The 11,523-nt window shown below is 39.1% G+C and overlaps 1 protein-coding gene across 11 annotated transcripts in view; it reads left to right on the top strand.

Annotated features, from left to right (window-relative positions):
• Positions 1-4,177: 4,177 nt before the first annotated feature.
• Positions 4,178-11,523, top strand: part of Lrrfip2 (LRR binding FLII interacting protein 2) — a 115,471-nt gene continuing 108,125 nt past the window's right edge. For 3 of the 11 annotated variants that reach the window (XM_048348662.1, XM_048348664.1, XM_048348661.1), the window contains exons 1-2: positions 4,178-4,466; positions 6,002-6,066. The gene's annotated coding sequence lies outside the window, so the exon portion shown is untranslated. The remainder of the gene's footprint in view (positions 4,467-6,001; positions 6,067-11,523) is intronic. The other 8 variants (XM_048348672.1, XM_048348669.1, XM_048348670.1 and 5 more) reach the window with 6 other exon arrangements.

Below are 11,523 nucleotides of genomic sequence, written 5' to 3'. Positions count from 1 at the left end.
CTTTTGTTCTTTTATGGCAGCACTTAGCTGCCCTGGGTTACACTTGTTGGATCATGAAATTACTTTTTGTGACTAACTCCCTAACTAGACAGTTTCATAGAAAGACAAAACAAAACAAAACAATGATTCCCCACCCCCCCTAATTCCTTCCTATTGGATCCCTAGACTTAGACTCTGGCAAGAGCTTCGTAGTTATTAAAAATTATAAAAGAATGAAAACTTTAGAATTGTAACTCCGTAAGGGTAGAGATCCTATTTTTAGTTCCCCTGTTTTTGGTATCTGATATACAATAGTGAATAATGGTTTGATGTATGACCCATAACATGATGTTTTAGTACTCATTTATGTTGTCTATGCTTAAGAGCCATTACTTGATTACTGTGATTTAGGCATTCAAACATAACTGATACCTAAAGTCCCAAATTCTCTTCTCTCATCATCCTTTCCTCATTGCTAAGACTGAAGAAAGTAATTTACAATTTACACTTCAATTCTTTCCAGTTGATTTTCTGAAGTAAAAGGTGAGCTGTCCTGACTAACAGAATCCATGTGTAGAGCCAGAATTAGCATCTAAATAAATTAGGACATTCTTGTTTGGATAGTTACGTGTTTAGAAACTTTTTTTTTCCCCAGTCAGATAATGAGTCTTTTTTTTCCTTTTACTTCAATGACAATTACTTGGAAAAAATTTGGTGGTCATAAGATATATTAAAATAGACATATACACAGGTTGTATAAGTTAGTTTATTAGGGCAGGATGATATGGATAAGCAGAAAATGCAAAAACCTTATGGATGAATTTTGTGTTGCTCCACAGAATTTTAAAAAAATTGTAATTTGAGATGTGCAACATGGCAAGCTTATTAACTACTGACATTTACTAGTTTAGAAAAGGAGAAGAGCCAAATCAAATATAACAGAAAAGAAAGTGATAACTTTTCCATATAGAAAAGCATACACAGAAAACAGACCTAAAAATGATAGCAACATGTCAATTTCCTAGTTTTTTTTTTTTCTCCTTTTCTTTTCCTCTCTTTTTCCTACTGGGGCCTGAACTCAGGGCTTTTGGCCTTTCTTCATCTGTTTTGCTCAAGGTTGGCACTCTATCACTTTAAGCCATGCCTCCACTTCCAGCTTTTTGCTGGTTAAATGGAGGTAAGAGTCTTGTGGATTTGTCTGGCCTGAGCTGGATCCAAAACAAGAGCCTCAGATCTCAGCTTCCTGAATAGTTAAGGTTATAGCTGCAAACATCCAGAGTCTGGTTAATTTCCCAATTTTAATAATTCATTATAGGTAAAATGATAGCAATTGGGAAAATCAGGTGCTTGATACACAGGAGGGAACAATTTATATTAAGATATACTTAATTTACATTGCATGTATAATGTAAAATAAAAAAGATATACTTAGCTTAAGGCAATTATATATGTATAATTTACACACACATACACACAATTCTGTAGCCTAAGGCAATCATATGGCCACATTTCCATAGGTTTGTAAGGCGTTAAAAAAAATTAAAAATGCTAATACCACACACGCACCACCCCATTACTAATAAAACAATCAGACTGAAAAGTGGCAGCCTATTTTAAATGTTTGAACTTGTATTTCCAGAGATCTATAGAAAATGAAACAAAGACAACTTGATTTTGTATAAACCAAAGCAATTGGGCTGGGGATATAGCCTAGTGGCAAGAGTGCCTGCCTCATATACATGAGGCCCTGGGTTCGATTCCCCAGCACCACAAATACAGAAAATGGCCAGAAGTGGCGCTGTGGCTCAAGTGGCAGAGTGCTAGCCTTGAGCAAAAAGAAGCCAGGGACAGTGCTCAGGCCCTGAGTCCAAGCCCCAGGACTGGCCAAAAAACAAACAAACAAACAAAGCAATTAGTCTTAGCTATTAAGAAAGGAAATTTTTTTAATCCTTGGCATCATTAAAGAAAACTATGAAAGATTTGTTATAAAAAAGACCAAAAATGTACAAATCTACCTCATCCCCCAAATGAATAAACATTTACAAAGTTTCATTCAGCTATTAATATGTCCTCAGAGTTGCCAGTCCACACAGACCTGAGGGTATCCACATGTTAGAATATTCCATAATGTTCTGAGAACACAAATTTTTGGCAGGAAGAAACATCTAATATGTAAGGAAATACCCCACAAGATAACTCAGGGTGATGTTTTTAGTTAGGAATTCCTTGTAATGACAAATGCCATGACATACTTTGCAACATTCTTGGCAGCATTCAAATCACATTGACATTATGGACAAGTGGAATAGTTCCTCCCCACTCACAAAGAGATAGCAAATTATTAGGGGATGTTAAAGTTTAGAGTTCTAAAATGGTCCCACATTACTCTATGTTGAAATTTATTTTGATACTAAAAATCTGAAAGCCAATATAGAAATTTGCTTAGTTGGATACTGGACACTTCACTTATCCGTCTTAGTTGGGTGTAGTGGGATATGTAGATTCAACAATAGGCTGAGGCAAGATGATCATTTGAGCTCAGCTTGGAGCTAGCCTAAGAAATACAGTGAGAGCCCTGTCCAAAAAACAAAAACAAAAAAAAAGTAATAATAAAACAAAGCAGAATGGCATTAACAAAATGTTGAATTCAAGGCCAGAAAAATCTGAAGTCAAGTTTTAGTTTTTCCAGCTACTAGCTTTATTATCTTGGGGAAGTCACACTGTTCATGAACTTCAATGCCTTTTTCAGGTAAATGGACATAAAACCTATTATGTCTAACAGTGCTGTGTAAAAAGTAGATAACTGTTAGCCTCCTCACATTTTTTTTCCCAAAATAAATACTGCAAAATGTTTGGCTGCATGAGCCAAAAGAATTTAGCTAGATATTAAACAATTAGTATGTCATAATAATTAGGTTTACTGGCATAATTCAGGCACCACATTACTAGCTAAACAGATCCTCTCTTCAAGTAGGTCTTTAATTTTGTCTTGAGTTGATTGAGCAGATGTCATTAATCCTTGTCTTCAGGTCATAACACCGTACAATCTGTTAGGAAGATGAAGCTCTTCCTGGGCCCAAGTAAAACTGTTGTTTACTCTGGGTCCAGGAAAAATAGTGATATAGGCAGAGGTACAGTGAAATGTCTCTCAAGGCTGATGACTATACTTCTTGTCTCTTGACCAACCAGTATTAGTGCCAAATCGAAATCTTAGAGGGCGTGTGCAGCGTACTAACTGCCACAGAAGACCTTAAAGATAGGATCTTAACATGGAATCTGTGGGCTTAATCAGAGGTTTCCGGAACCTGCAGTCTGTATATGGAATTGCGTTTAAGTGCATCTTACACATTTCTCTCAGGAGGCTGCTTAATTTTCTCTCATTCGTCTTCTCTAGCTTTGTTATGCAGTTAGGTCTAGCCTACAAAATACGTATCTAAAACTGTTTCCTGTGGAGCCTTACTTCAAGTTTTCATCAGCTTGTGTCTATTAAGTCCATCTATCGCAGTAGAAGACAAGCAAGCTGTGAAGAGCAAGATTTGCAATTTTCCAGCGCCTCGAACTTTGTGGGTCTAGACAGATACTTCAGGATGATATTTTCCATCGGCCTTTAATTGAAATTTAAATTAAATTATGACTTTATATTTATGTTGTGCAGGCTAGTTTGGAACCCTCGGACTCCTTGACTCATCCTCCAGAGTAGCTGGGATTGCAAGCGTGCACCACGACCTGTCAGATTTTTTTATTTTTATTTTTTGCTTTTATACCGACTCTAAAATCCTTTCGTCCCACCGAGCCAGGTATCCTCAGGAAATCATTTTAACATCAAGCATCTTCATTTCGAAAGTCTGACTTGGAGCACCTCATTCGTGCTGACCTTTCCCCACACAGTCTGAGTGGACTCTCTGGCCCACTGACCCAAGATCACCTGCAGAACGGCTCACACACCCCGCCCGAGAGGCCATGAAGGCCTCACGCACGAAACTCACGGTACCTGCTCGACTGGGAGAGAAAGGGCGAGGCGGGTCAGAGGGCCGGAGCTACCCTTCCCCGCCCGCCATGACGAGGGACCCCACGGAGTAGCCCGAGAGCGGGAAGAGAGGCCGACGTATTCGCAGGGGAGTCCACTAGGGAGCTGCGGCAGCGCGTGCTACAGCCCCACCGCCGGCCACAACTGCTTCCGGGTGAGGGGTCACCGGCCCGGGGCCCCACCCCCTCGCCCTCCGCCCCGGTGCCGCCGCCGCCTGGACTGAGGCTGATCCCGGGTAGCGTTTGTGCGGTCTCGCCCGCGCCGCGGAGGGCGTACCGGCGTGACTAACCCTCTGCGTGTGTGGGGACTCACTGTCTCCATTCAACACCCCTAGTTGGCGGCCTGGGACCTTATCTGACCGACCGCCGCGCCCTTCTTCCGAAGCTTCTCCTCTCGGCGGGCCGGCGGCGCTCCGGCCCTTCCCGGGCGGCGCCGCTGCCACAGTCCGCCTCAGAGACAGGTAAGGGCCGCGCCTCGGTCTGCCGGCGAGAGTCGGGAGCTGGGGCCTTGACCAGGCTTGCGCGGTCCGGGGGACCCCTGCCGCCTCCGTCCTGCCTGGGTTGGGGCTGCCTCGAGCCGGACCGACACTCCCCGCCTCCCCTCCGGCGGATTCCTGGCCCGTGTCGTCTTGGCCTGCTGCGTTCTCAGACCTCTTATGTCCGCACCCGTCCTCCGCCCAGGGGACGGTGTCGCTCCCATTGTGGGAGTGATTATATCGGACACCTAGTTGTCCCTCGGTCCTCGGTGCCGGGTCTCGCGGTGTTCCTGGCAGCGCCCTCCTTGGGCTTGGGGCCATGGGAGGAGCGCCCGGGGGGATGGAGTTATACCCGTGGAGGGCGCAGCTGGCGATCCTTTTGGACCTGAAGCGCGGGGCTTAACCCGCTTGCTTGGAAGGTTGGGCTTCATCCCACCGGCGGTCAGGCCTGCTCTCCCTTTCCTCAATACCCAGCGGGAAACAGGAGGACCAGAGAAGACGCGAGGGAAAGAAAGTTTGCTTTTTTGATTTCCATCGTAGGAGATGCGCATATCAGATTGCAAAGACCCGGGTTAGGGGAATACTCTATCCTGCACATTTATCTGTTTGTGTAACTCATTTTCTTTGCTATTTTCCATTTAGCTACTTGGCGTTTCTGTCATAAACAGAAAAAATGTTGATTGACTTAAAACACTATGTAAGGATAACAGGCTGGCTATTAATTTTTTATGCTATCACAGTGGGAAGAGATGTAATATAGGATGAGGAGACAGAGAGCAAGGTATATAGATAAGTAAATTCTTAAATATGTTCAGTATTTTTTTCAACATAACATTTTTTATATTTGAATGGGAAGGTGCAATTTTTTTTTTTTTTGAGAAAACATTGTGTGTGACAGAGTTACTCTACCTAGATTCTCAAATTTGCGGTGGCTTGAAAGTACTGAGGAGTTCTACCTGTTTAATCAACATCTTGTTCATTTTAACAAATACAGAGATGATGACCTAGTGTTATAATACACTCATACAGAGTAAGAAATTCGGAAAGTGTGATTCATTTAGGAAGTTAGATCATTCACTTTGTGAATCATTAGTTTGGATCTTTAGAGCTGGAATAGGGAAAGCTGTTTCTGTCGTTTAATAAGACTTTTTTTTTTTTTTTTTTGCCAGTCCTGGGTCTTGAACTCAGACTGAGCACTGTCCCTGAGCTTCTTTTGCTGTAGCCACAGTGCCATTTCTGGCTTTTTCTGTTTATGTGATACTGAGAAATTGAACCCAGGGCTTCCTGTATACAAGGGGAGCACTCTACCAACTAAACCACATTTCCAGCCCTCTGTCATTTTAATTAAATGCCCTTACTCATAGAAAGTAGTGTATGTTTTGTTGTGTCTATTGCTTAATGATTATTATGATATAGTATGGTTAGGAAATAAAAATTGACAATTTCAATACTGATTGGATTTAGAAAACTTAGTTACTAAGTGGATTGTTGTGATTTTAACCACCCCTTTTTGTTACTAGATGTTGGAGATTAGAAGCAAAATAAATGTCAGTGGAAAGTGGAAAGGAGAACTGCCATCACTAAGGTATGAAAAAGCTCACCAAAAGAATTTGCTCTATAAAAATAATCACAGTTTTGCCTGTCTATCCTTAAAAATGTAGAATGAGGTTGGGAGAGGTAGAAAATGCCTGTCTATAATTCTACTTACTTGGGAGGCAGAGGTGCAGTTTAAAGCTAGCCCAGACAAAAAAATTCCCAAGATTCCATCTCAGACAGTAGAAGCTGGGCACTGTGGAGTGCATCTGTCATCCTTGTGATATGGGAAGGGTAAATAGAAAGAGGGTCTGGTCCAGGTGGGCCTGACCCTAGATTTGAAACCCATTTATTTATTTATTTACTTATTTATTTTTCAGTCTTTGAAACCCTTTTAGAAAGATAACAACAAAAAGAAATGTTTCTGATGTTGCACAAGTGGTAGAACACCTGCCCTGTAAAGGCCCTGAGTTCAAATGAAACTACACTTAAAAATTCTGTTATATTAAAAAATGTGTATAGAGGTTGTATTTTCTTTTGGAGTGGACTAATTTTAAACTAGTAATGATTTTTTTATTGCTAAAATATAAATAATTTTTGGCTTTCAAAATGCTAAGCAAAATGACTTTGCATCAGAGTTCTTGATATTCACAGTTTGACTTTCTTTTTCTTCTCAGTATCTAGCTTGTTTATCTTGACTTACAGTCATAAAGCTCTTTAGTTGGCTAATTAAAAAGTGATAGCAAATTTATCCTATTTATCTTGCATATGATTTTCCTTTAATTTTTTGACTACATTTTGGCTTTTTTTTTGCTTTTCATATCCGCTATTATATTCAGAGTGTTCCCTAATGTTTCTTTTGATTTTAGCCTCACTGATATGAAACTTAAGAAACTTGAGGTTTAGTTTTCTGCAAACAGATTTCTTTTGGAAAATCCCTTGTGGAAAATACCGTAACTGATAAGTCTTACTAGGTAAATATGCTAGTGAAACCATAGGCCAGCACCTAATCATCTCCATACCAAAGAAAAAAGAGATGCAGAAAATATATTTGGCACAGTATCTCTTCACAAGCAAAATTAAATTTTTATTAGAAATGAATTTAGTAGGAGAGGGAATAATTTCTTACAAAGCTATAGGTGAATTGTTTACCTTGTTCCTATGGGTGAAAACTAACAGAGTTGATGAGGTGTAAGAAAAAAAATTCTTGCAGCCTGTTGGGAATTTTGATGAAGATCAATTTAAAAGGAAAAAAAAAATTTTTTTTTTCTTTTTATCTAAGGAGCACTATCCATTGCACCTACAAAATAAAGCCATTTCATAGTCTTCTCCTTTTAGGTAGTTTCTTTCTCTCTGGAGTATCTGAAAAAGGAAATGATCTTTTAACTGGGGAGATATACTACCTTTGTTTATAAATAACCTTTATTTAAAACCTAATATTTAAAATTTCAGAAGAGTTGAGCAAAATTTAGGTTGAGAGCAAAATAATTTAGCACTTTTCTTTATTTTTTTCCTTCTAAGACAATAGCTAGATATCTTTGCACTTTGAGCACCGTTTGGAGGTTCTAAGTGAGGAATACAGCTCTTCTTGTAGCTTTAAAGAACTATTCTCCACTATTTGAGAAGGTTGTTCTTTTTTACTGAATGTGCAGCTTTAGGCAGGACATATGTTGAATGGTAAGAGGATACCGAGTTAGCCAGGCAGATCAGCTGAATCAACTTTGGTGGTGGTTAAGAGTGCTACAGATGTCACAGCTGGATCACCTTGACATCTTTGTGATGAAATATTTTGGAGGTTCTTTGTTTTCTTTTTTTGGTATGGCCTTTTGCATTTTTACTTTTAAAACCTTTTGCCTACAATGAACTAAAGTAGACTTAAAAAGAGTCAAACATTAGACTAAAAACTGAGTTCATCATATGCTGGGTTTTTTTTCATTTGTTGTCTCATTTGTGATAGTGAGGGACCAAAATAAAGTAGGTCTCTGAGACTTCTTACACATATGCTGTTATTCTATTGGTAGGGAAAATAGCAGCTAAAAGTAGAGCTAGGATGAGGAAAGAAATAGCATATATAGAAGGTCATGGTGGATTTTTGAATTCAATACATATTTGTGAGACTGTTGTAGGGCTTGAACTCAGGACCTGGGCGCTGTCCCTGAATTCTTTTGCTCAAAGCTAATGCTCTACCACTTTGAGCTACAACTCCACTTCCAGTTTTCTGGTGGTTAATTGGAGATAATAGTCTCATGGACTTTCCTGCCCAGGCTTGCTTCAAACCATGATTCTCAGATCTCAGCTTCCTGAGTAGCTAGTATTATAGGCATGAGACACCCACGTCTGGCATTTGTGGACATTTTAAGATGATAAAGCACTTAAAAATAGAATATTGTATGAAGAAAGATCTTTCCATCACAAACTCCTCGCTTTCTTTACTGCCTGCTTCTAATCTAGTTGACCATTATTATTTCTTGTGTGTCTTTCTCCAGTTATGTATACAGTCATTCTTTTTTTTTTTCCTCCCTGTTGGTTCTAGAACTTGAACTCAGTATGTTGAGTGCTAGCTTGGGCTTATTTGCTCTGGGCTGACCTCTGTCACTTTAGCCTTGCCTCCAGCCCAGATGCTACTTATACTCCAGCCCAGCTGGAGTAGCTAGTTAATTAGAGATGGAGTCTCCTCAACTTTTTGCCTTGGCTGTCTTTACATCTCAGCCTCCTAAAGTACCTAGAATTACAGGCGTGAGCCTCTCAGAGATCTTTCTATTATTAGTGTATTCTGCTGGGTATAGGTGAACCATATTTTTTATTTTTCAGTCTACCATTCTGTATTAACAGACATTTAGCTTATTTCCAGCTTTTTGCAAATGCCATTTGCAGTGAATGCAAAACTTGTCTACACTAGTTTATAAGAATGTATATGGAGTATTGTGTATATGCGTGCATGTGTTGGTCCTGGGACTTGAACTTATAACATATATGTAGATACTATCCTTGACTTTTTTTGCTCAAAGCTAGTTCTCTACCACTTGAGTCACAGCTCTACTTTCAGCTTTTGTGGTGCTTAATTGGAGGTAAGAGACTCATAAACTTTTCTGCCTGGGCTATCTTCCAGCCACAATCCTCAGTTCTCAGCCTCTTGAGTAGGTAGGATTATAGATGTGAACCTTCAATGACCAGCCTGCAGTTGGTTTTTGCATATGTGACTCAGATGGAATTTAAGTTGAGAAAACTATAAGATTTATTTCAGTTCTATAAAGGATTTTATTTTATAATAGAAGCTAACTTTCTTAGGCTTATAGAACAAGATTCTATTTGTTGATTTGTTTGTTTATAATATTGGCTTTGAACTCAGCCTGTGCCTGCTAGCCAGGTGCTCTCCCATGTGAGCTATTCCCTCCTTAGCTAGATGGCTTTGGTTTCTCCAAGTAGGGATATACTTTTGCCTGGGCAGTCTGGACCTGATCCTCTCATTTTTATACCCCGTGTAGCTAGAATGACAGGTTTGTACCACTACACTATATTTTTATTGTTTGAGATGACAAGTTTTCTGTCTGAACTGGCCTAAAACCACAATCCTCCCAATTTTACTCTCTCATCCAGCTAGGATTGCAAAGTAAGCCATTGTACCCCCACTTATCCTTGTCTGTCTTTACCCATCTTTTTATTAAAAAAATATTGTGAGTTGGATGTGATAGTATATATCTGTAATCCCAGTATGTGGGAGGCATTTGGATAGAGAATTCAAGGCCAGTTTGGGCTACATAGCACATAGTACTATGAACATGAGCCACTAAATTTTAATTTTTATGTTACAGAGATTAATCATGGCCAGGAGTAGTTTTGGGATGCTTCATCCTTTTGAAATGAGAGACTAGAAAAAATAAATACTGACAGGCTCAAGTATGATGAAGCTGTAACTTTGAGTGGCATTTTCCCTGGCTGGTGTCCACGATCTATTTTGAGGACTTGTCAAAAGCTTTCCTGACAAAACCTACCACATAACCATAATCTGGTCTGGCCCTGCTGGAAGTCAGGAAGCCCTGCGGTTTAGGGAAAGCGGCAACCACAGAAGAGGGAATTTATAAAGACCATTTGCCTTCAGAAGATTAAGTTTTTGGGAGAGAAAAAAAATCTGTTTAATGTGTTTATATCCTAGCATCCAGGTTGTCTTATTTGTTTAGCATTGAAGCTTTTTTTCCCCCTTTAGGAGGATAAATAAGGCAAACTTAGGAGGAAAGTTGTTTTTCATTTTTTTGAAAACATCAACAAGAAGTATCATAAGATTGTGCCAATACCGATATTGTGTTCTGGTTACATGAAAGTGCTTGGCAGGAGTAACATTTATTTTACAATGGGGGAAAACACTTCTATTGCTATGGGGAGGCAATGCCTATAGTTGAAATAATGCAACTGAGAGACCTTCATACTTGAAATGATAGGCTCTTTTACAGAATTATTTGGGGTTTAAAAAAGATAATTTATGGCTGGTCGAGTTGCTCAAGTAGTAGCATGCCTACCTAGGAAGCACAAGGCCTTGAGTTCAAACTTTAGTACCACCCCTAAAAAGATAAGTTCATTTCCTTCCAAATTTTCATTCTGCTTTTCCCATAGAAGTGTAGAGTATCATGTACAGTGTCATGAAGTTGTATCTTTAAACTGTTGGTTATTATCAGCTGCTATCTCTCAGCATTGTCATCTCCCTGGATCATGTGGTGCCTCATGAAAACCATGTTTTCTATATTTAGTGAATGAAACACTTGAGTTTAAAGTTCTTTGGCTTATCTCTTGGGCTAGAAAGCTGTTAAAGAATTTAGTGCCCTTCCCTTTGACCAAGGTTCATGTCACCTCATAATTACAGCTGTGTGTTATAGTCATAGTTCTTTTCTTTGCCTTTTCTTCTTTAATTCAGGACGGGAAGGTAACTTACAGACACAAGCCTACAGATAGTTTTTCTATCTTTTGGTTTAGAATAGTTTGTTATCGCAGGGAATTTATAAGTTTTTGACTTCCTTAGAAAGTGGGATTGTTATTTTATGATGTTAACAGTGTGAGGAGAAATTTTTCTCCTCATGCTAAGATTTAAGATGAGGAGAAAAACTAAACAATATTTTTATTTCTCCTTGTATCTCTTTATCTGTTTATTCTTATTATACCTTAGCAATCTCAGCTTTTTCCTCCTAGAAAAACACGACATAGAGGAAGCGTAGTAGGGAATAGTTGAGAAGAACTTTTTATTACATATCAAGGTGTTTCTATTTTCTGAAAAGTAGAATATTAAGCCTTCTGTTAAAGGATTATAATTTATCTTTTCCTTTTTTTCCTCTTAGAGTCCTGTATATATCTTGGTGTTGCTTTATTGTAAACACCAAATTTTAAATAGCATTAATGTTACAGGTATCTTTACTGTTTAGGAAACATAATGTTTAAGCTACTTGTTCTAAGCATTTTGTACTTTTACCTCACTTTTCAAGTAGGAACATTTTAGTGGCTAGGAATTAGAGTATATTGTTCA

The sequence above is a fragment of the Perognathus longimembris genome, chromosome 6, assembly GCF_023159225.1.
Source record: "Perognathus longimembris pacificus isolate PPM17 chromosome 6, ASM2315922v1, whole genome shotgun sequence".
Classification (NCBI taxonomy): domain Eukaryota; kingdom Metazoa; phylum Chordata; class Mammalia; order Rodentia; family Heteromyidae; genus Perognathus; species Perognathus longimembris.
The sequence above is the reverse complement of the archived record's forward strand: the minus strand, read 5'-3'. Positions and strand labels throughout refer to the sequence as shown.